Source organism: Protopterus annectens, chromosome 5.part0, assembly GCF_019279795.1.
Source record: "Protopterus annectens isolate FY-2018-M chromosome 5.part0, PAN1.0, whole genome shotgun sequence".
NCBI lineage: Eukaryota > Metazoa > Chordata > Ceratodontiformes > Protopteridae > Protopterus > Protopterus annectens.
Window position 1 is genome coordinate 240,881,270 of NC_056735.1, and position 26,024 is coordinate 240,907,293.

Sequence of the window (26,024 nt, forward strand, 5' to 3'; positions counted from 1 at the left end):
TAGGCACATCTGCAAAATATTTACGCTTGCCATGGCTCGAACCCAGGCTCCTGTCAACTACAGCACAGTGCATTAGCCCCACTAAGCCACTCAGCTCCAGACTGACACAGATTTTTCTGCTGGCATATCCTTATTGCCACTGACACACTGCAAGTAAATGTAATGGGGAAATTGGCAGTGTACATGGGAATGTGGTGCAGGCACTGCACCAGTATACAGCCAAATAAATAATAATGGATGCACATGAGGCCTGGGATAGCAGGTATAGCTATCAACTGTAGAGACTGTTGCAGAATGTCCACAGTTATGCCCCCTAGCTTTGGCATGGTTTTCACAAAAACATATCTGTTTGCTAAACTACTGGTAAGTCATTAAAGATTGAGGTTAGAAGATTATGACAAACATTTCAGTGTCACACCTCATACCCATCATAAAACACATGCTAATGCACTTCTGGTGTCACAGACTGCATGCATGCCTATATATGTTGGAAATACACCAGCTTCAGCAGTGACTCAGTAGCTCATTTTGTTAAATCCCTTCTACACAGTACATTCTGCCACCCACAGTCCTGGCTTCAAATCCACTGTGTTGCACTTCAATTAGATTCTTGTGAATACAGCAAATAATAACTGAGTCATGTAATTTTCACCAAAAACAGGTTGCTGCTGCTGAATTAACTGCTACCCATGTTAGCAAGTCAAAGGCCTGTAGGTAGAGACACACTGCACATATTCTTATAGCCTACCTATATCTCACCTACTACTCTCTGATTGGCACTGCTACAAAACAGATGCACCTTTAAGCACATGCCTTGACAGGACTGTTATATGTGCCCTCACCTTGGCTCTGCTGTAACAGCAGACCTGACACTGCTTTGTCAGTGACACATACAGCTTGCTGTCCTCCAAAGTGTTCGTGCTCCCCACTATGAGTCCAAGGCAAAAAGCATCAGCTGCAGCTTGCAACATATGCAGCTGTATCTTAGTCTACCTGCTACAGACCTACCATACCTCACAACCCCCTAGAACAAGGGATCCACACAGCACCCATACATAAAGGGGTGGAGTGCAAGGGTCAAGTGACAGGGACATGTGTCACAGTCTTCCCCTACAACAAAATGAACTGATAGACCAGCAGCTGCTGCAGCAGCATTCATTTTCTGATGGGCATGACATCTGACACTCATATATCTCTTCCCCATTACTGACCTGAACCCACAATGTTTAACACTGAACTGCCAGATAATCACAAAGTCATTTGACAATGGCTAAACATAGCATGCAAAACTCTGAACATGCCTCATAAATCTCAATGGTGGACAGTATTTGTACCTACCCTTTGTGATGCTGTAGTCTCCACACCTCATTAATGTCCATCTCACAGACTAAGACAGGGGCCAAGGCCTACATGAAGGCTTTAAATATTACACTGTTGTGCCATATTATCGGCTAATGAAAGTGCTACCCAGCTCTTCTGGATACAGTTATCAAGTCTGAGGCACGTACTGGTCCACAGGCAATCACCTGTTATTGTGCATTACCTACAAAATGCTAGCAGCTGCCAATGAAAAATAGGTCTGTAACTTGCTTTACCAAGAAATACTGCGATTTTGGAAGCATTTTTCTTGAGGATTTGTGCATAAATGGATTACATCACTCTACCAGGTATGTAATACAAGTTCCATATAATGGGAAGCAGATGTGAGGATGCATTTATGGGGAATATGGATTACAACAATAGGCCTGTAGTACACCTCTGGGAATGACATGTTGGTGATAGTCCGCTGTCCAACAGCTACAGGCATGCCACTCAAGTGGGCTTGCTGTGACATAAATCACAGCTCTGGGCCTCTCACTCCCTCCTACAATGGTTAGTTCCTGTATGAATGCTACTGGATTATATGTTAGACATACTGACAGTAAGTAAGGGTGGACATAGCTGTCATATCGCATGATGTACTGTCATTCAGCTCCTCTAAGCCTGTGAATGTCACACAAGAATAGTTCAGACATTGTAAAGGTGTCCCTGACTGTCCCTGATGTACTTTGGCTAGGTCACTGTTTTGTCAACATTCGTATCTCATTGCTTGACAGCTATGACTGGCATACCTGGCAACCCCCTACAGCAGGAATTCAGGTCATAACCATTATTTTGGGGGTGGGCACAGGCCCAACAACAGCAATAGAGTGTACATATTAATCATACAAACTAAGGCTATGAATACAGTAACAGATGTTACTGTAGCATAACTGTTTTCTGCGGGTTCTGGTGTGTGACAGACAGATTCGCTACATTCTGAGAACACTCATCAATTATTATCCAACCATTTGCCAGACGCCCACATGTTTGTGGCTAAAGGACAACATATATCAGGCACACATACACATTCCACAAACATCTGTGTACTTGAGAAGTAGGAAGCCTGTAGGGAAGATACCCTACAGCACATTTGCATTACTGTCTGTCATTGTGGCATATGGATGTTGCTGATATGTCCCCATATACTTGTGATAACACACACCAATTTTTCTGACAGTGGCTGTATGACATGGTACTGGGACGTTGCCCATAGGGGACTCACCACAGTAGATGGCATTGATGGGTGTGGAGACATACAGCGCACTCTGTCATTGCACACATGGACATAATCGGTATTGCTACTATGTTGCTGATAGCCACATAAATAGGATCATAGGATCATATGAAGTTACTACGCTATTGGTCCTGAGGCCCTTACAAGCCTAGCCAAGAATTTAGCCCATGTTCCAACAAGTCAGCACCCTATGCCACTGTCCAGCAGGGACATAGGTGAAATCCCAGGGGTGTATTTTGTCTTCCCCATCCAGTTATCCAGGTTGCACTTAAAAAGGGTTAATGAGGTACTCTGCTTTATGTGGAAAGGGAGTCTATTCCACAAAAGGGGGAGTCTCTGGGTCACAAATCTATCCTGCAAACAAGTCCTATTGATGTCACAGACCAGGATGAGGTCTCGCATGGGGGTTACTTGAGTGGAGCTTGACTTGCAGATATGCAGCAGGCCCATCAGGGTGCGTTCTGAGATTGCTTTGTATGCCAGACAGTGGTCATCTCTGAGGAGTCTGTAGGAGGTTGAGTAGAGGGACAGGGCATTTAGACTATCTGTGTAGGGTAGATGTTTGAGGCTCTGGATTCTCCGGGTGAGGAGTCTCTTGTGGTCTCTCCAGCTGCTGCATGTGCTTTGCAAGGGGAACGGGGTATTGTATTCAATAATCAGTCTTATAAGGGAAGAATATAGGGATGTTATGACCACCTTGTCACTGGATGAGATACCCTTACTAATCAGGTGGGTCATGTAAAAAGCTTTCCTTACAATGCAGGCAATATGGTGGTCAAAAGTCAGTTTGCTATCAACCTGGGTTTCCAAGTCCCTCACAACTGATTGTGTGCTTAGTGCCTTATTATCAATGTAATAATTTGGGGGGTGCCATTCTCCACAAAAGGGATGATGATGCATTTTTTGGCATTCAGTTTGAGACCATGTTTCTGGCATCAGTCATTTGTTTAGGTGAGACCCTCTTGGAGGATGTCCACATCACTAGGGGAACTGATGACAGCACCCAGCTTGCAGTCATCTGCAAACTTGGTCAGCCATAGCTGACTAGATTTGGCCTGCACCTCTGAGAAGTATATCCCAAATAGCAGAGCCCCCAAGACTAATCCCAGGGGTATACCACTTGTTATGGGTCTACTACTCGAGGTGGCTTCCCCTATTTTGACTAGATGGGTTCTATCAGTAGGCTAGTTTGCTACCCATCTGGTAACATGTGTGTTGCTAGACCACAGGGTATAACATGAGAGGTAGCAGTGGATAGCGCAAGCCAATGTGGATGTGCAGGGTCTGTACATACTGGATAGCAATGTATGTGGTCTTGTGATGTGTTCCCCTCTTCTTGTCTTTCAGAAAGGATGGATAGACAGAGGTACCCACCATTTTCTGCTGCTGAAAATAATGTTATCCTGGATAGCCTCAGACTGCTTCACAACATTCTGCTGTCCAGGAATTGCCAGCATCATGAACAATGTACAGCACTGTGGGCTGACCTCATCACAGCAGTCAACCAAGTAGGGCTACAGGACAGAAGCTATGAGCAGGTCTGACACCAGGCAATAGATATGGTAAATTTTGCATGGCAAAGGGCCACTGCTATGGCCAGGGACCGCGATGCCACCATTGGAGGGCCTGCAGCAGAACAACCACTCTTGGCCAAAGAGGAATTCCTGGTGAACCTGGGATCAACCACCAGCTCCCAAGCATCCATCACCCCATACATTATGGAGGTTGGTACCACAACATCCACAGCAGAGGAGCATCCAGGTAAGCCTCTTGTGTTCATCACTGTAATAATTTATCAGTCATTGTGGCAGCCTCTGCATACCAGTACATGGGTGTCAGGTGCATTGGGGAGGGATTGGTTTTAATGCACAGTTGTGCAGACATACTCAGAATGTCAGCAATATAGGCAGTATCACATTACTTACTGTACATGTCGATATATGCACATATTATCCTGTAACAATGCCACATTTGGTATAGCTGACAATACCTCTCCCTCACATTTCTATAGGTATGTCAGGTGTGGTCAGAGTCCAAGGTCCTGTTCCCAGTGAGTGTGATACTGTTGTTTTATGGATCATATATAGCCTAAGAATGTCAAGGGCTGCCATTTTGCTATAGACACAACCGATATGCTTAGCTAGAGTGCAATACTTGTATGTTCAGTTTCAGAGGGGTAACTGAAGTGCATTGAATCGGTAATCACAGTAGTGTATTTGCAGGAGCAGTAACATATTTGCACTTATTTTTGTGAAGGTCTGTGCAGTGTGCTATAGTGGGGGCAGTAGTACGCTCAAGATGGTTACACTGTGTTTTAGGTATAGGTCTATCACATACACTGACATATTGCTTATCTAACATAGCTGCAGTGCATATTATAAAGGGCCCGCCTTGTCTGTGTATGTTGTAGTCTGCATGTGTGTTGTGCATGGCATCAGAAATAAGATGTGGTATGTAAAGTATAATGCAGTTGTGGCTCCTCACCTGTGTGTGTGTGTGTGTGTGTGTGTGTGTGTGTGTGTGTGTGTGTGTGTGTGTGTGTGTGTGTGTATGTGTGTGTGTGTGTGTGGATCACAATACATAATAGTGCAGGTAATAATGTACTTCTGTTATCTTCCTCCTCACAGGTAACCATGGGGGTTGGAATGTGTTCCCCTCACAACCTGATGTCAGTGTCTCATCAGACTCTGATGATGATGGTGACTATAGTGAGGCACAGGTGGGGTTGTTGGGGGCTGAATCTGTCCCATGGGTTGACATAACACTTCCTCCCCCATTGTCCCCACACACAGTCAGTATGCCCACACATACCCAGTCCCCTAGCTGCATCAAACAGGAGAGTGTGGCATCAATGGCATCAGTGAGTGTAGACACTAACCTCAGCCAGAGAGCTGGTGAGGTCCCACACATGCAGATTGACAGGGGTGCTCGAAGGAGGACTGTTGCCCATCAACCACCTGTCACAGGTGTCACATCATGGGTTACCCAACTCATGTTTTGGTCCATCATGGAGGCACAGGCACTTTCTGAATGCAACACCAGATGGATGCTAAGGATCATGGATGCATCACTGTCCGACATCCATGGCTCCCTCCACCAAATTGGTGATGCCATCCATCATTTAACTGATGTAGTGGACAGATGGTGGACTAAGACATTGTCAGTCCTTGACTACACATTGTCTGTGCTGGAACATGTGGTGGGAGTAGGGCATTGGACACATGGATATAAGTCAGCAACAACAGCCACTGAGAGTCCATGTGGCTGTGCACACTCATGCTCCTGTAGTGGAAGTACCTCCAACACAACAGAAGGGAGGGTGCTGTCCAGACCACAATGTGGCAGGCCATGGACACATGCTCCTGGGTGGTCCCATGAGGGACATGGGCCCAGCAGACATCAGTCACTATCAGTGACTAGTACTACATCTGACCCTGGGCATGCTGGTGCCAGTGCCACCACTGGCAGAGCCATTTCCCATGTTCATGGCTGGAGACGATGAACTGTCCATTCTGCCATGTATGGTCCACAGCTGTTCAACATACCCAACTGTAGGGCTAGCACCTGGCTTGACTATGTACGCGCACACACTCAAACATCACTGTCACATGCAGGTCACCAACCACACATGGCACCACTCCATGGCCCAGCTGACAAGCACCCCTTCCTGACTCACACACACAATGTCAACTGTTTGCCACAACCTAGGCCTCTGGCACCCCCACACCACACCCTGTGCATGTGATGATACCTGTGTCACAGCCCTGCCATCCATGCCATCGATGCAGGGACTTGCAAATATGTGTCTGATGCACAGGGTGACTATATGACATTATATGATGTGTTGTAGTGTGGCATTGTTATGTCATGACAGGCACTGTATGCCGGCATGTGTTATGAGTACACATCAAAGCATTTGTACCTTTGTTGCATGATATTAGATTGGCAGTAGTGTTGCAGACTGACAGGTGTCTCTCAAAACTGTATGTTTCTTTTCCAGGGGTCTTAGTGGCTATGCTGTGGGGACTTCGTGGCAATACAGTGGCTCAGGATGATATCACAGCACAGAGGAAATATGACATCAGCAAAGTATGGCTGTACATGTGCATGGCTACCTAGGTGTGTATGTGTAGAACAGTATGTCAGGAACAATGGGGGTGGACAGGGTAATCCTGCATGCATACCCCTTGTTAAGGCATGCTACTCTTGATGCATGTCATCTGGTTATTCTGTACCTACAAATTGTGGCAGATAGCATTTATGTCTAGGCAGATGTGGGCTACTTAGGGCCAGCAGCTACTCACAGGGCCTTAAATGTGTAACCATTGCAAACAGATAAGCGAGAGAGGCACAGTGTTAAAAGGAGATATAATTACACACACACACACACACACACACACACACACACACACACACACACACACACACACACACACAAAGTTGTCTTTATTGAGAGTAAAACCCTTCCCTATATAGTAGTATACATTACAGCACAATGCATTTATAACATGTGCCACAGAGATTATCTGTTTTGAGAGTGTCTGATAGTGGCACAGGGCCTTAAAATGTATAACCATTGCATACAAATAGGCAAGGGAGGCACACTGCTGCAGAAGAAGAATGCATTTACACACACACAAACTCACAGAGTTGCCCTTATGGGGAGTAGAACCCCTACCTATCTAGTAGTATGCACTCAGTAGTGAGTACTTATTGCATGCGCCATGAAGCCTATCTGTTGGGAGACTATTTGCCAGTGCTGTTAAGGTGGATGACATCATCAGGTCTTGTAATGGAGGCCAATGGGGGGGTTGACAGGTAAGCACAGGGCCTTAAGATGTATAACCACTGCACCCAGATAGGCACACTGCTGCAAATGGATATATTTACATACACACACTCAGAGTTGCCTTTATTGAGAACAGAGCCCCTACCTATCTAGCAGTATACTCTATTCACATGCACCATGGAGCTTATCTGTTTTGAGACTGTCTGTCAGTACTGTTAAGTTGGATGACATCAGCAGCTGTTTACAGGGAGGCCAATGTTGTGGAAGACACTAGTGACAGGGCCATAAAATGATTGACCATTGCACAGACATAAGCCTGATGGGTACATCTGCATGGCAAACACACACACACACACACACACATACACACACACACACACACACACACACACACACACACACACACGGTGGCTCATGTGAGATTGGAACCCCTACCTACCTATGATTACACGCTACAGCTCACAGTACTGAATGCACATGCCATCCATTACATCTGGTGTGCATTTGGCTGCAGCCACAGTATTTGTGGGGTACACAAAGTAGCCTTGTGTTACACAGCCTGTGTGGCCTGCAGAATTATCCTGCTTTATGCTGTGATTGTATCTAGTGTCGTAGCAGTGAGGTACCTGTTAATACCCCTGCCATGTGTATACAAGTACCATTATCACCATTTTTGGCTGGTTACATTTTGCTAGGTGGACAATTGGCTAGACACAATATGGCCTGTCCAAGTCCTGCATTGCAGCCATTGTGCATTACACCACCTGCTCACCATTGTCTGTCTACAATGTGACATTCCAAAGGCACAGGGTTCTGTGGTTGGGTGGATTATGTCATTATGCAGCTGTAGTCTATTACCATCAGACAACAGTTGTTTGCGCAGATGCAGTTAACCCCAGCATTCTGCATGTAGGTATGGACATTCGTGCATCCCCACACGCAAGTACACATGTGTATGAATATAAAGATGTCAGTGTAGATGTAGCTGTGTTTGTGTGCATTATGTAACTGTGTTATATAGATATATGTGAAAGGTGTACATCACTCTACACCTGTATGTAGCTATATATATATATATATATATATATATATGTACACCTATATAACTATATGGTACCGCTACATATATATGAGTGTGTGTGTGCGACATACTGATAGATAAGGGTAATCATGTCTGAGGGGGATAGGGAGAGAGAGATATGTATACATAACTGTCTGCATGCACAGAGATATTTTCACATCTCAGTTCTTTAGGCAGATGAGGCATCAGACTTGGGCTGAAGTTAGCTAAGTGAGGAACAAGCTCAGTGTGACTGTCAGTACTTACAAGGTGACTCTAGGCCAGACCTACCTGTACTCCAGTCTGGGTTTTTGTGTGCAACAGCCAATTGTCTGCTGCAGCTGATTCAATAGTCCAGCACCTCCCTGATATTTTGTCCAAGCGATTCCCCAGCTGTGTACTGAATGTAATATATGACTCATACCTATTGACTGTACACAGTTTTGCATCATATGTATGGTACATTTTTACATAGCATTGTGATGTTCTTGTACATTAGTGCAAATTATTATAGATTGACATTAGGAAATAATGACAGACAGTTGAGTGACTGACTCCATACACTCTGGGAAACCCATGCTACTGCATGACCTGCTATGCTTTGCACTTTCTACATTTGTCTGGCCAATAGCTAATCATTCTCATTATATGTGGGCCTTTGTCCTACTACTGTTCATGGCTTTGTTCAGACCTCCTGCTCTAAGTGGTTGTAGGTACACTGTGACTGGGGTACATGATATAACACCACACACAGGATTACTGTTTTCACACCTCCGACTGTACATGTCTTACAGAATGTCCAGCATTCACACCATATGTTTGCTTGGTTCCTCGGACAGTTGTGTTTTTCTGGTAATATACTACTAAATGGAGTCCACTAAATTGTTGTAAGTACTGACCCAGTTATGTGATGGTCTTTACATCCTGCTGCTACTCAGACTTGTTACAACCTGCTATTATACTAGTTACCTTCTAGGTTACTCAGAGCATGTATAATGTCTGTAGGTTTGGCTCTCTGTCCGTCTATTGTCTTTGGCTTTGTCCAGCTTTCTTGCAGCAACAGATTGTGACATATTGACAGTCTGTGAGACTCCTATCACAGGACTACCTCACATGTAAAAGTTGTAGGTACTGCCAGCTTCCATACATGAACACCATCACCCATGCTAATGTAGTTAGCCTACTAAGCCACACCAGCAACCAGAAGGTGAGGTTTAATTCATCATACTGTCAACAGCAGACATACATACACTTTGACCCCTGCATATTGTGGACATAGACCATGTAGCCAGGTTGTTTGTGGGAGGCCTGGGATTTTGCTGTCTGCTGCTATATCCTTGCAAATATACTGTTACTGCAGTTGTATGGGAACATGGCTGTGTTGGGGGTAGAGGACTCTAGTATTGACATTCATGTGTCTGTCCTATGACCCCGCTGTTTGGCATTTCTCTTGCATACCGCAGTGGGTTTTGCTGCCTTGTGGCTTACTGCATATTATGGGGCTGCCAGTATAGTACAGAGTACGTGTTGTCCCACATAGCTGTTGTTTCTCTGAAAGTAACCCAGTAGCCTACTCTATTCCCTTGCATACATGCAGCAGGTCCATCATACCTCTCAACCTGGAAACATCAAAAATCTGGACAAGGCCCAAGAAAAATAGGTACAAATCCATACGCTGATTAATGTAAAATATGCATACATAATTATGTAACCCCCACCCACTCCGATGGAATTGTGGGGTACCAGCTTTCAAATGCAAACTGGAGAACAGACATCCAAAATATGGCACTAGAGTCCCCCTGCAGCCATTCCAATGTCCCATTACCTGGCTATTTTTGCCCCATTTAGCATAAACACTAATGTGTGCATGCATACTGCTTTACTTCGCGATTGTTTGGATTTTACTTTTACATTTTATAGCACAATACACAGACACTAATAGATATCTGCTAAACAAAGTAATACTGTCTCACTCACAATGAAAATAGACTTGGCATTAAAACTTCTCTGCCCTTGAAACTTACATTCATTGAAACAGCATTGAAACCCACACCACATGCAAAGAAAATGCATCTGGCCAGTGGTGGATAAAGATTACCTTTGGGCTGTTTTCCAATCATAGGCCCCTTGCACACAAAACAAGAAACATACATACGTTCTTTGATACACTTTCCTAACTTTATTAAATTATATTCCTTGTATAATACATCATACTTGTTAGACTTAAGTTAGAAGAGCTCATTTAAATTTATTGTTTGAACATTTTTCCAGCAGGTAATGAAACAAAATGCATGAACCAGAACATTTCCATCATTTAAGTCTACTTTCACAGTCACACACACACACACACACACACACACACACACACACACACACACACACACACACACACACACATGCATACACATATTATAATAACAACTTTTCTCAGATGAAAGCAAGAATGTAAACCAAGATAATTAGTCATATGCTTTACTTATCTTTAATACAAAAATACCAACATTTAGAAGCCATAACTTAACAGTTTTGTATACTGATTGCTAACCAACACATTAAACTTACCCAGAGTAATTTATTTCAGTAATAACCCATAGTATAACTGTAAATATAGAACAAGTTTGTATTATTTTTCCAAAATTCCAGTGCAGGTGCCTACTAAGAATACAAAATACCAATACAGGTAGAAAGTATGAATGAGATCTGCTAATATATGTTCTCAGTAAGCTTGCTAAGTATAACTGCAGTTGTATTGCAAGTATGCCAAAAAAAAAAAAAAAAAAAAAAAGAAAACGTGCAAAATCCCAGCAGAGGTGAACAGTAAGATGCCAGCATCAAAGCACAACAGTTAACATTTACAACAAAATGTTACTTATGGTCTTAACACATGAAGTCTTACAGCAGGAAATTCCTTCCTTCTCTGACATCCACTTTATCCAGTTCAGGTAATCAGGCAATTGTAACCTATCACAACATTCAAACATACAATCATACCTCTCAACTGTCCAGATTTTTTTGCAGAATGAACAGATGTTTGCCTCACATTTTTGGCCTGTTCCTCATAAAATTTATATATTTTTCTGGCAAATCATTGAGTACTGAAGTCACTAAATAGTGTTTTACATTTTATTTTCAACCTTCATATCCTTCAGGAAATTGCATGCTGAAGTAAAACCTATTATTCTAGCAACTTTTTTAAGCTTATATGGGCAAAATTTAAAATTTGTCTTTGAATCTGGATGCAGGGAAACTAATCATGAGCAGCCAGCCAGTCTGCCCCAGGACACACACATTCACATACACACACACACACACACACGTTTCCTACCTGAAGCACTCCGTTCACATAAAGCTCTGCATCTAAACAGCAGTCCAGGCCTCAGACAGTCCTTTTCCACTTGCATAAAGCTCTGTATCTGCACAGACAGTCCTTCCTTTCCGCTCCACCCGCATAAAGCTCTGCACACACATACACACTTACTTACTTGTGTGCTGCTTTCCACACAAAGTTCAGTGCTGCTGCCATCTGTTTGTTCCAGCCCCGACATAATCCATTCAGTTCTGCTGCTGTCCGTTCGCTCCATTAGTGCCACAGCATAATCCATTCAGTTCTGCTGCTCTGGTGCTCCCGACATAATACTCTCCATTCTCTCCGTTCTAGGTGCCGTTCCTTAAGTGCTATATCATTCCTAATCCTGCTCGCATTTGCAAATCTGCCTTTCTTGACTGCATGCATTTGAGCTCTGCATACATAACGTTCCAAGAAGCTCAATTCTGATAGGCTAGTAACCCTGATGGAGCTGATGTCATTGCGCATGTGATGACGTCAGCCCCATCAGCGTGAAAATTAAAAAAAACATTAAAAATGCATAAGAAAAAAAATCGGAAATGAAGGGGTGCCACTGGGGAATCATGGCACCCCTTCATTTGAACCCCAAAACTCGAGTAATTCAGTGTGGTTGGGAGGTATGAGGTCAATGCATATGCTACCTTAGTCTAGTACCCCATACATTTGTTGTAAAGGAAAGTGACTTACCTTGTGAATGCAGAAGTTGAGATACATGTGTTTCAGGGCTGACTCTGTCTGATGCATACAGTACACAGTGAATATATGGTAAGGTACAGGTTGAGCTGCTGCTGTCCGTTCGCTCCATTAGTGCCACAGCATAATCCATTCAGTTCTGCTGCTCTGGTGCTCCCGACATAATACTCTCCATTCTCTCCGTTCTAGGTGCCGTTCCTTAAGTGCTATATCATTCCTAATCCTGCTCGCATTTGCAAATCTGCCTTTCTTGACTGCATGCATTTGAGCTCTGCATACATAACGTTCCAAGAAGCTCAATTCTGATAGGCTAGTAACCCTGATGGAGCTGATGTCATTGCGCATGTGATGACGTCAGCCCCATCAGCGTGAAAATTAAAAAAAACATTAAAAATGCATAAGAAAAAAAATCGGAAATGAAGGGGTGCCACTGGGGAATCATGGCACCCCTTCATTTGAACCCCAAAACTCGAGTAATTCAGTGTGGTTGGGAGGTATGAGGTCAATGCATATGCTACCTTAGTCTAGTACCCCATACATTTGTTGTAAAGGAAAGTGACTTACCTTGTGAATGCAGAAGTTGAGATACATGTGTTTCAGGGCTGACTCTGTCTGATGCATACAGTACACAGTGAATATATGGTAAGGTACAGGTTGAGTTGTGTGGCTGGCATCCTTTTATACTATGTATTTGAGTTTGAGTAAGGTGTCAGTCCCTAGGACCCTAGGTTGTCAGTGCATGTGCTATGTGTTGCCTCTTTGCTAAGGCCAGGGCATACGTGGCATGCCTACATCTACCTACCAGACAGCCTCAGGAGGTTCCTCCTCTGATTCCCCCTGTGGGTGTGGCTATGAGTTCTTGGCACTGGTGGGGGGCTGTGTGTCCCTTCCCTATGATGATTCTGCTGCAGCTGTTCCTGCAGGATCATATTGTGTAGCTTGGCGCATGCTGTGAACATCTGTGCACATGTGGCTGGAGAGTACTGCTGGGCTCCATCAGATATATCAAAACACTAGAACTGTGACTTCAGCAGCCCAAACACATTCTCTATGATGTTACTAGTTTTGTGCGAGTGCCTCATTATGGCATTCTTCAGTAGGTGAGTGTGCACTTCTGATGGGTGTCATCATCCACGGTTCCAGTGCATAGCCAACATTCCCCAGTAGATGACAAACATTTAGTACAGCTGTGATGTGTGCCAGATATGGGAATCGTAATAACTGGCAGGGCTGCCACCCCAAACATTCATGATAATGCCCTGGGCATTGTACACAACCTGGCAGTTGATGGAGTGATAGCTCTTGTGGTTGACATAGACTCTACCCTCTTCACCGGGCGGTGCTTTGATGTGTGCATGCGTGCAGTCTATGGCACCCAGTACCTCAGGGTAGTGCTACACAGCAGAAGACATGCACACTGCTGGCCCTCTCCTCAGTGGTGCAGGGTAAATAAATGTGCTCACTGGCATGTGTTTGCATGGAAGCCAGAAACTGATGGAGTACCCAGGATTCTGATGCCTGTGAGACGGCCATCATGTCCTCATGTTGGTCTTTGAACAGTACCTGTAGCTAGTATTCTAAGGGATACACATACCTTTGTTTCCACTGGGAAGGATTCCTCTCTGTTGGCTCTGGGTTTGAGTTGAGGGAGTCAGCGCTCAGTGAGTTCCTGTATTATGTCCCTATTCACCTTGTAGCACTCTACAATTTCCATCTCATGTAGCTCCTGGAAGGTTACCCTGGGTCTGAACACTCTTCTCCTTCTCAGTCTAGGCCTATGGTCAGCAGCAGCATTAACACTGACCTCAGCCTCTAGCACATACAGATGTAGCAGAGCAGCAGCATTAACACTGACCTCAGCCTCTAGCACATACAGATGTAGCAGAGCAGCAGCATTAACACTGACCTCAGCCTCTAGCACATACAGATGCAGCAGAGCAGCAGCATTAACACTGACCTCAGCCTCTAGCACATACAGATGTAGCAGAGCAGCAGCAGCCCCTAGCATTCTGTCAGTTAAAATTCCCAAGTCTGTATTCCAATGGTGCAGAGTATGGGGGAAAAATCAGATTGTATCCTTTATATTGCTGTGCTGCAGATGTAGCTTGTGTGATTGGCTAACTATGATGCAGTCCACCTGCCAAGTACATCACTGAGGGGTTGGAATGGCCCAGTGTAAGAGGAACAGGGGTTATCAGTAATTTATACATGATTGGCTTTCACAGGCAATTTCCTTTTTTTTTTTATAAAATGTCTTCCCTGCTAAGCATTGTGGTGAGGCGCACAAACCTGAATCCTGAGACACTGGTATAAACACTGTTCAGCAGTCTGGACATGCCCCATGCACAGGTATGCTCAGCATAGTTCAAACCAGCTAAAACTTGCATCCTGCAGCTAAACAAAGCTTAGCAGCTCTGGACACACACACCCTGTTTAGCTGAGCGGCTCACAAATGGGTGCTGCTGAGCTACAATCTGCTTAAACATATTGTAACACACCCTCTTTTGATGTCAGTTAGCTCTTCTGTGGTTACCAACATGGTTCTGGGGCTATATGGATTTTATCTGCGAACACAGTGGCCCATTTTTGCTATTCAGTAACCCCAGGTCATTTGCATACAGATCCATGCACACGATCTGGATACTTCACTATTTCAGGGCCTATCTCCTTAGCAACAACGGAAATCTACTATTGTACGTACTCCATGCAGGGCTCTATAATGCATTATTCTCACATATGACTTATTTTTATTTTTTTAAACTTTTTAATTTTTTTTTTTCCATAATGGCATGTTTGGCTGCTCAAATGTAATATGGGTATTTAAGAAAACATTATTTTATATTATTTTGCTTTATTTTTTGTACACAGAGGTTATAGTTTTGCACATATCTGTGCCTACTATGCAATTTCTGACCTTCTAAATGGGCTTTTACAGCCCCTATTCAAATTGTACTTTCTTGTACACAGAAATTTTCCATGTACACTTTGGACACCAACACAGGGTCTGCAGGACAGCATATCTGCTTGCTGGTCACTCCAACACCCTTATCTGCATGCAATTTACCTGCTTATGAGGAGATTTGCATGTCACAGACATTTCCATGTCTTTACGCCCATGCATGCCCCTCTGCTCTGTTTACTAGATTGCACAGTTGCTTACTTCTGTGTAAGCTCCATGCCACTCTGCCTACATGGAAAATAACTCAATGTAGGCTTTATTGAATTTCCCCTATGCATTTCATGTAATATTTAATTGCATGGAAAATGCAAAATTTTGCATAACAAAGTGTAACTGTATCAATACTTTTCATGGCATTATTTTGTCATGCCATGTATGGGTGCACATAATTATTTTCATTTAGTAATCTGATTGCTATATATCCTGCACTGAAAATAAGTATGCCATGGCCAAGTGGACATCTAAATCAGTGTTTTATTTTTTACTTCACACTTACAAGAAAGGTTGGAGAATGTCTTTCAAATGGATGTAAAATAAACTGTACATTTACTCAATACTATGATGATTCTGTACTACTGTTCTCTAATGTACAACCTGTAAATATGCATTGTATATTATACTATGTTGCTATTTTACTTACTTATGATTACCTTGTAACATGTATTACTTGTTTAACTATTATAATGTCTACTTTGTTTTATGGAGCTTTTCTCCCTGGGCCTCCACTGAAAATGGACTCCTTGAACCCAGTGGAACTCCCCGGTCATCAAACTGGAAACAAATAAATAAATAAATTCTTGCATATTTGATAATGATCACAAGACACTGTCCACCTCCCATGCTTTTCTGTCACAAAATACCTCAACACAATAAAAGAGGTTGCAACAAGTTTAAAAAAGTATGATATCACTTCACTAGGAATTAAATCAATATTATAAACCAGTAAATCACATAAGTTTCAAGCAATGTAACAGCCCAGTTACTACCAAGGCCATGTTGTCAGGTTAACATGAAAGACTGTTCTACTTATCCAGCATGTCCCCTTCCAACTGACTGCCACCTCCAGCAAACTGGGCAGTGGCCACAAGTATGTTTGCAGATAGCTCTTGAGTCCTTATTCTGAACTTGGGGTGAACCAGGAAAGGGGTGGTGAGAATGAAAAAGATGGAGGACCACTCAGTAACTGCCCACCTCTGGTAGGGAAGTGAGGGAGGGTATTTTTGTCTGACTCATTGAAATGATGGTAAGAGCCCACTAACCAGCATTCATAAAGTGCTCTGCCTTCATGAGCTACAGAATGGCCATGAGGTAGAGGAATAACATAGTTTGTGGTGCAAACCTCATTTGTCCCCTCCACCCCACTTCCCTCCATAAAATATCAAAACACAATAATGGACATTCTAACCAGTTTGTTAAAATAAGTCATAATTTTGTCTTGAATGAAATCAGCTTTATAAAACCAGTAAACCATTAAACTGAAAAGCAGATTAAACAAGTTACTACCAACACCCAGATATATCACTTTCCATGCAGTCTTCCTGCCAAAAAAGATGTACCATTGAAGATCGCCGAAAATATGGACCACAGTGGAGGGTCTGATGTTATTTTTCTACTAACCCTGCCTTGTCATGCTTTTTGCGTCAATCCGTAATTAAATCAGTTAATGATCATAAAAGTACTACCCTGGTCCTACAAACAACATCTAAAAGACCACTTAGTTCTATTGCCTGGTTTGATTTTGGCTAACAAAAATGATTTATTGTAAAAGCTCAACATTTCCAGTTAATCCTGAGGCAATCTAAATGAAGCAGTACAGATATCACATTCAAGTCTGTTTCTCTGCTAGGCTTGAATTTTATTGTCTCGTGACAGTGGCTATGCCTTAGATTTGATGGGAAACCTTAATGTAAAACCTTGTAATAATTCTGTAATAAGTCCTAAATATGCAAGAGTCTTTGCAGAGCATTCTATCTTCCCATGAGCTAAAGCCTCCCGTACCTGATGACATAGGTCCTGAAATGAGTCAATACCTTTTCTTGTGTACTGCACTCTTCACCTGAAATCAAGATGGCATCCCAAAGTAGGCTGTACATTGCTCAGTGGACTGCTCTCAACACCATTGTACTAAATTTCTTGAAATTGCTGAATACTTCTTTACACCCATAGCCACTGTCATGTCAAAGTAGTAAGAGCCAATGAAATTCATGCCTAGCAGAGGCCAGTTCTGCACAGAAACCAGGAGCATCCATAATGTTGATTGCACATAAAGCTTAGCCAATCAGGAATTTTTAAACTGATAAAAACATTTACAGCATCATCTAAAGCTGAGTATTGAATTCTAACATCCGACTGGCTGATAACATCATTGACTGATGACCCATCTGAATAAGAAAGATGAGAATTAAATGAAACTCACCCTCTCTCTCTCTTTATGGGGACCGTGCCAAGAGGAGATATTCTAAAACCTTCACATGGAGCATAATGAAAGGGGTTATAATTCTACTTTTGGTAATCTCATATAGAATAATTATTTCCCAGTTGCTTCCTTTAATTTTATGGAGTTCACATTTTTTGTAGGCTGCAATATTGGCAGATGCCTTAGATTTGATGGGAAACCTTAATATCAAACCTTGTAATAATTCTGCCTTGACTTCGTGATCAGGACATTCTCTTAAGATCTAATCCACAACATCATATATAATAGGATAGCAGTACAAAAGCCAGTTGGAAGCTTTGAAAGGAATTACCTCTCTTGATTCCATGAAAATGGGACTTGCCCCTTTCTACAAAGGAATCTAGTTCCTTCCATGTCCTACCATCTGGTGAAATGGCAGCATTACTGGGATTTCTACCATCCATAAAGCAGCAATCAACATTTGGGTGCCTACCCTTTTAATGTAAACAATTGTGTGCAAATCTGCATGAAAGCCATGCACAACTACGAGAATTAAATGCCCATTAAGCTTTAAATTAATGACCCCCCTGATCTTCCCTGATATAGAAAGGTGTTTTGGCCCATTAGTAATAATCACTGATCATGCTCTGTCATGCCACTCATCTCACTTGTGGTGCTTGTTAACTGACTTATGCATCCTAAATTTTTGATCATACAGTAATCAGAATAGCTCAGTCATGCAATAACCAGGATAGCTCAGCTCGTTAACATTGGGCTCCCGTTAGGCTTTAGTAATGGTAGAGCTTGAAAATGTTGCTTCTCAATAATAATAGCCATAAAGTGGATGGGACCTACCGCCCAATTATCCCAAGAATTTTGCCTTACCATTAGTGGGTTCATAGGTTCATAGACTAGTACTAAGCTAACTACCCTTGCAAGCCATTTTAAGCCTAGCCAATTATCCCTTGTGAGACTCAAACCCTGCACCTTGTGTTTGTAAGGCAAACACCTTAACCATTAGGTACCCTCCCACCGGGTGTTTGCATATATAAGGATGCTAATGCAGATAAGAAGTCCTTGCTCCAAATACATCAGAATCCGCTTTATACTAGCCATGTCAACCAATCAAAAATATCAATATAGTCCACCTCTCCAAATCTTATTCTTATTCAGCTGCAAATGAATAAAGGATTCTAAAAGAAAAGAATAATCAAAATCAGTTACCACAGTATTCAAAGTTAATTTAAATCAACTTTTATGCAAAAAATCACACAAACAATATGCAACTAAATATTAAACCTGTTACTCTCAGTGTACAAGTTGTGAAAGTCATATAAAAGCTGGAATTTCCTTACATCTCGCAGTACCTTTTGTTCGCTATCACATGCAGTCACACCTCTATCTAACAATAAAGATCAATAAATTGCAAACCAATACCGGGTTGTTTACTTAAGTTCTGAATTGCCTTCTCTGCAGTCTGTGTAAATTTATAGCTGACTACACTCCTTGGGATGGCTACAGTTTGCCTGTCTAAAAATTATTCCTTTCTAACAATAGACAGTGGCAATTAAAGGTAAAATAATGAAATATAAATCAAAGTAAATCTTCTTGTCTACAAGATATCCCTTTCTTCTTAAAAGCAATGAAAACACTGGCAAAAACTAAAATATGAATTCAATTAAAACTTTCTTACCAGTATTTTCATAGTCAATCACAAACTAAGACAGGATTGTTTAGATAAACAAATGCCTCCAGATTTAATAAAATCCATGTAGACATAATGTGGCTGTGTATGCAGTTCCCCCTCAGTAGAGCGCCATGCATATTAATGATGGCAAATTGCTGTGGGAGAGCCATGGAACACGGTTACTGAATCAGTGTAGGGAGTGTGTTACTGTGTTCACAGATGAGTAACACACCCCCCTGCACTGTCAAAGAGCATTATATCAACATATGTATATGTGTTTTTTTTTTTTAAGTTTGAGCGATACCTGTGTGCAGCAATTGACATGAGCCGCACATCTAAAAATATAAACCAGATGCATTTAATTATGAATTTAAAGATCAAGTTTAAGCATTACTGAGTGGGTTTGTGTGATTTGGTGCAATGTTCAGCAGTGCTTAAACGTAGCTGAGAGGTATATGTAAAAGTATAGCAGGTTTCCCACATTTATGTAGCCAAATGGGTAGCATGGCATCCTTATGTGCAGTAGGTGCAGGGTTTGAATACACAGGGGTTTCCAAATAGAAATTATGCTAATATTTTGTAAAATTTTGCTATGCTGCACTTTGCTAAGCTCTGCTAAGCTGTGACAAACACTGCTTAAACATGACACATTTTAGCACTGCTTGGCAAAGCTTGGCTGTGGTTAGCCGGTTTGCACACTGCTAAGCACTGCTCAGCATTGCCAGTTTAAGCACTGCTCAGCTCAGCTGTGCTGGTTTGTGTGGTTATATTAAGCTCAACAGGTGAGAATACAGCATAACCAGTTGGAGTTTGAACTGTGTAGTAACTATGACAGGCATTGGAAAGGGTGCAAACTTCTAGGTGCAGCGGTGGTGTATTCTGGAATCCAGGGTCATGGTTGGACTCCTAGTGAAAGACCATGAGGACTGGCTGCTGCAGGGGCAGCTCTAGGGCTGAAAGTACAAGGAGGAGGCCTGGGACCAGCTGGCATGTGATCTCACCAGTGCTACAGGTATCCCCCACACAGGTGAGTAGGTCTGTCACCACTATGATGACCTGAAGCATCAGAGGTGGGATCTTCTGGACACCTGGGTCTGGGAAGCTTGGGATGTGAAATCCCTACAAGTTTGTAAGTACTGAAATCATTGTTTTACCAATGCTTAATCTGAATGTTGGATAGACAGGTATGCATAATGGTGTGCTTCTCTCCCTACAGCTTTAGAGGAGAAAGCTTGCAATGTTCAGGCACATGGGAGATGCCTGGCCAGGTTGTACCATGAGTGTGGCAAGTAGGGATGTAACTTGCAATCTATAGTCATATAAGCAACAAAGATAAAATCATTAACTGCCAGTAGGTATATACAGTTTTGATTGTATTGCAATGAATGTGGTCATAGACCTGAACTGAAATAAGGAACTACTGCCAAATGTAGTGCAATAAGCAGGGAAGAGTAAATCATTAACCTTGATAATGTAAATGAAATAAAGTTTCAATTGCAATAACTGTGGAATTAAAGCTGTATCGCAACACCTGCAGTACAACTAGTGCTGTGCAATAAAAACATGAAACTTTAGCAGTAAATGCATGAAGGTACCAGTAATAAAGCTGTGTTGTGCAATCTGTGTGTAAGTAGGGCTGTTTTGAATGAAATCAAATATGGTAACTGTTCTTGAATAAAAAAAATAAACCAGTACCATTCCCTTTCTCAAGGTATATCTCAAATAGAATGTTGTGCAATAAGTTTAGAGTCACAGCCATTTTACTACAAATGAATTATTATACCTGTTCTGCAATAACACATGAAGATGTAGCAAGGGCACCCATAGTATATTGTCTATAGCAGGATTGTCTTGTGTTAACCATTGTATTTCAGCTATATGCATTCAGGCTGTGGAGTGTGGTGCTACAGGCAAGTATAACATTGTAATAGCTGTAGACTGCATATATACTGTCTGCAAATGTATATGGGTGAGATAGCCACTCCAATAATCCAATATGGTATGTAAACTTCTCAGATATTTCCACCCACCAACAATATTGTGTATACACCTGCATTCTATGTAGTAATGTATAGGTTACCTAGTATCTCTGTCATGCAAAAATTGCATGTATGTATGCCCAACTGTCAATGCAGTCTACTATAAAACTGTTAGAACTCTTATCAGGTCTTATTTTTTTTCCAGGTGAGCTATAGGGAAATATCAGTCAATCAGTAATCATGAGTGACTCAGTAGCTCAGTTTGTTAAATGCTCTGTATGAAATGCAGTTTGGCACATGCAGGCCAGGGTTCAAACCCAGTAGCTTGTAATAATAAATAGTATTGAATCAGTTATGTAGTAATAACAGATTTTCTCTCCACAGGAACTACAAGTAAATGGGTGAAGTAATGTATATAATTGTGTATACAGAGGTTTCAGACTGATAATCTCAGTGCCAGGCATGTGATAATAGTGCCTACATTAAGGAAATAAGTGCAAGTTTTAATAAAATTAAAGAAATAATTAAAATGTGTAATCCTGGTATGGCTGTATGCCTGGATTAACTCTGACATGTTTCTGCAGACAATTGTACATGTCCTCTGCAGTCACTGTTCTTGTTATCTATGCGCATGCCTGCCAAGCAAGGCATGATAGTTGTTTACTCTCTGTACCATACACATACATGTCTCTTAAGTGTCACAATGTCACTGAATGTAATTACTGTTGTGCAATCCCTCTGTCAGCAATGTATCATTGACATGATGGATGTCAATAGCAAAGTAACAAAACATCAGCCCACAGAACACCTTGGTAGTTATATTGGTCCACCTGATGTGCAAATGGTCTGTGTAGTTGTGTACCTACAGTTGTTACTGCCTGGCCCAAACTGTCCCATGAAGATAGCTTGAGAGGCATGTATGTGCTACATCAGCTATAGGGCACCTATACACATAAAGAAAAGACAGACCTGTAGAGTAGATAGTATTACTGTTGTCAACTATATAGCTTTTTAGTAATGGACTGCATCTCCCCCACACCCCTTATCTTTACATATATTTATTATTGTTATTCATTGGTTATGGTTTACTATTAACATATGTTCTGCAATAAATGTTATTCTGGGCATGTCTTTTATTATGTATTACAATGGTTGCATATTAACACATCTTGTTGAATTGCCTATGTTGTTGGCTTTATGCAGTAACTGTTACTGGCATGCTGTTCATATACTGACTGTTACATTATTTACTGTTGTGTTCCTTATAATATGCATTGAATTTGATTGGGTTATTTCCAATGTTCTGGCATGCTGTTATTACTAACAAAATGCTTTGTTCATAACTAACTGATACACATTGCTATACTACTATCACCACAGTGCAACAGGGTAGGCCGGTTCCTGGATGATCCACCTACCCCACCTCAGCCAGCTGTGGTGCTGGGTACCAGCATGTCTGGGACCCAGGCTGGTGGTGTCCCCTCCGCTGACCCTGCACCAACTGTGGGTGGAACCACCTCAGGGGATGGGGGCGCATCCCACCACGAGCAGTGTCAGAGGGGCTTTAGACACCCAGGAACAACTACTGGCTATGGTGCGTAGAATATTTCATAGGAACTATGAACAATGTCTGCTCTGGATTGAGGGCAGAATGTACAACCTGGTAGGGTCTAGTGGCCCTGGTGCCCAGACTCCAGTGCAGCCACCTTCAGGGCAGTGAAGAAGCAGTGTTGACTGCCCATGGGTGGGGACCTCAGTCATGCTGCTGCCATCTGGAGGCACATGCTCTTCAGATTCCACAACACCTTCTCCATCCAAGGTGTTTAGCCCCGCATATGTTGTACACTGTCCCTGTCTTGTCTGGCTTGCCTGTATGCAAATGCAATCTCTCCTACCCAACTTACCTCCCCACATATACCTACATCCCTTCCCTGACATTCCACTCTCTCCTTTAAAAAAAAAAAAAATGGGCACCTGTCCCACAGAAAAAATCACCCATACATATCTCTCCATTTTGTACACATGTCCACTGGATGCAACTAATTAGATCCAATTAGCTTGATAACACATTTCTGTTATCCTCAAATCTCTCTCTGGGGTTTGAGGGTCCAAATTAATGTACAATATCTATAAAATGCATAGCTGTTGCTGTAGAAGAAATGGAGAGCTATGGTCCTTTCCTACACCCACCCTGTAAATCCCTACCTGAATTTTAAATCCCTACCTGAATTTCAGTATGTATTTTCCCCCTGCTTGACCCCATTTCACCACTGTCATATCACCCCCTTTTTTCTTTTTTCTTTTTAGTGTGAGTTTGCACAGAGCTAAGATGAGCTAAATATACTTAAAAGTGCTTTAAAGTACCTTAGTGGTCTTATGTGTTTCGAACAGTTTTAGGCACATCTGCAAAATAATCACCCCTGCCACATCTAAAAAAAGGCCCTTTTTAATTACAGCACAGTGCACTAGCCCACTAGGCCACTCAGCTCTGAGTTAAAATAGGGGTTTCCATAAACATATACTGATCGCCGCTGACAGACTGCAGTACATAGAATGGGAAAAATGGGAGTGTACTTGGGACTGTGATGCAAACAGTACACCAATACACAGCCAAATAAATAATAATTGATGTGCATGAGGCTTGGGATAGCAGGTATACCTGGCAACTGTACAAATTGTTGCAGAATGTCCAGAGTTTTGCCCCCTATTTCTGGCCTGGTTTTCATAAAAATGTTATGTTTCTGGCAAAGTAGGAGCAAGTCATTAAATATTGAGGTTAGAAAATCATGACAGATATTTGAGCGTCACACTTCATAGCCTTCAGAAAACACATGCTAATGGAAATCCTGTTATTCTATCAACATTCCACATTTGTATGAGCAATAATTAGATTGTTCCTATTTTTGGCCCTTTATCCCACTTGTATTTATGACTTTGTCCACACTTCATACTCTAAGGGGTTGAGAGGTATGGCAGCAGGAAATTGTTCCCTTTTATCAGCAACATCGTTAAACACACCTGCTAAGGCAGCAGTGGCAAAGTCCATGCCTACAAGTGGGACCTTGCTGCACAACAACTGCCATTGAAAGCCATGCACATAATGATGGATGCAGACGTGTGTCACAGTCTGTATGTATGCACATATATCTTGCAAATACACATGCTGCAGCACTGATGCAGTAGCTCAGTCTGTTAAATACCTTGCCTGCAGTACATTTTGACACCCACAGTCCTGGATTTGACTCCAGTTTGTTGCACTTCAGTTGCTTTCTTGTGAATACAGCAAGTAATGACTGAAACATGCAATTTTAACCCACACAGGTTGCTACTACTGAATTAACTGCTACCCATGTTTGCAAGTCAAAGGCCTGTAGGTAGGGACACACTGTACATATTCGTATAGCCTTATTGTTACATATCAGATGTACCTTAAGCACATGCCTCGCGTGGACTGTAAAGGGTACCCTTACCCGGTAACGGCAGAGCTGACACTGCTAGCTCACTTACACATACAACTTGCTGTCCTCCAAAGTGTTCACACTCCCCCCTGTGTGACCTAGGCTGCAGCCGCAGCTGCAGTCTGCAACATACACAGCTGTATGTTAAGCTAGCTGCTACAGACCTACCATACCTCACAACCCCCTAGAACATAGGATCGAGAAAAAACATACATAAAGGGTGGGGGGGGGGTCCAGCAACATGGACATGTTTCATAGTTTGCCCCTACAAACATAGTGAGCTGATAGAATAGCAGCTACTGCATCAGCATGCATATTCTGATAGGTATGATGTCTGACACTCACGTCTCTCTCTCCCCTTACTGACCTCAACCGACAATGTTTAACACTGAACTGCCAGATAATCACAATGTCAGTGGACAGTGACCAAACACAAAATGCAAAACTGTGGACATACCTCATAAATCTCAACAGTGAACAATATTTGTACCTACCCTTTGTAATGCTGTAGTCTCCATACCTCACTAATGTCCATCTCACAGACTAAGAAAGGGGCCAAGACCTACATGAAGGCCCTAAATATTGCATTGTGGTGCCATGTCATTGGCTAATGAAAGTGCAACCCAGATGTTTTGGATGCAATTAGCAAGTCTGAGCAACAGATTGGTGCACAGACAATTACCTGTTAATGAGCATTACTTACAAAAGGCAATCAATTGCCTATGGGGAACAGGTCTGTATGTTGCTTTACCAAGACAGACTATGATTTAGGGAACTGTTTGCTGAGGATTTGTTCAAAAATAGAATACGTCACTCTACCAAGTATGTAATACTTGTCCCATATAATGGGACGCAGATGGGAGGAAGAAATGTATGGGGAATAGGGATTAGAAGATTTAGGCTTGTAGTACATCTATTGGAATGACATGCTGGTGATACTCTATTGCCTAACAGCTACAGGCATGCCTCTCAACTGTGCCTGCTTTGAATAAAATCAAAGCTCTGGCCCTCTTACTCCCTACTACAATGGTTGGCTCCTGTACAAAAGCTAGTCGATTATGA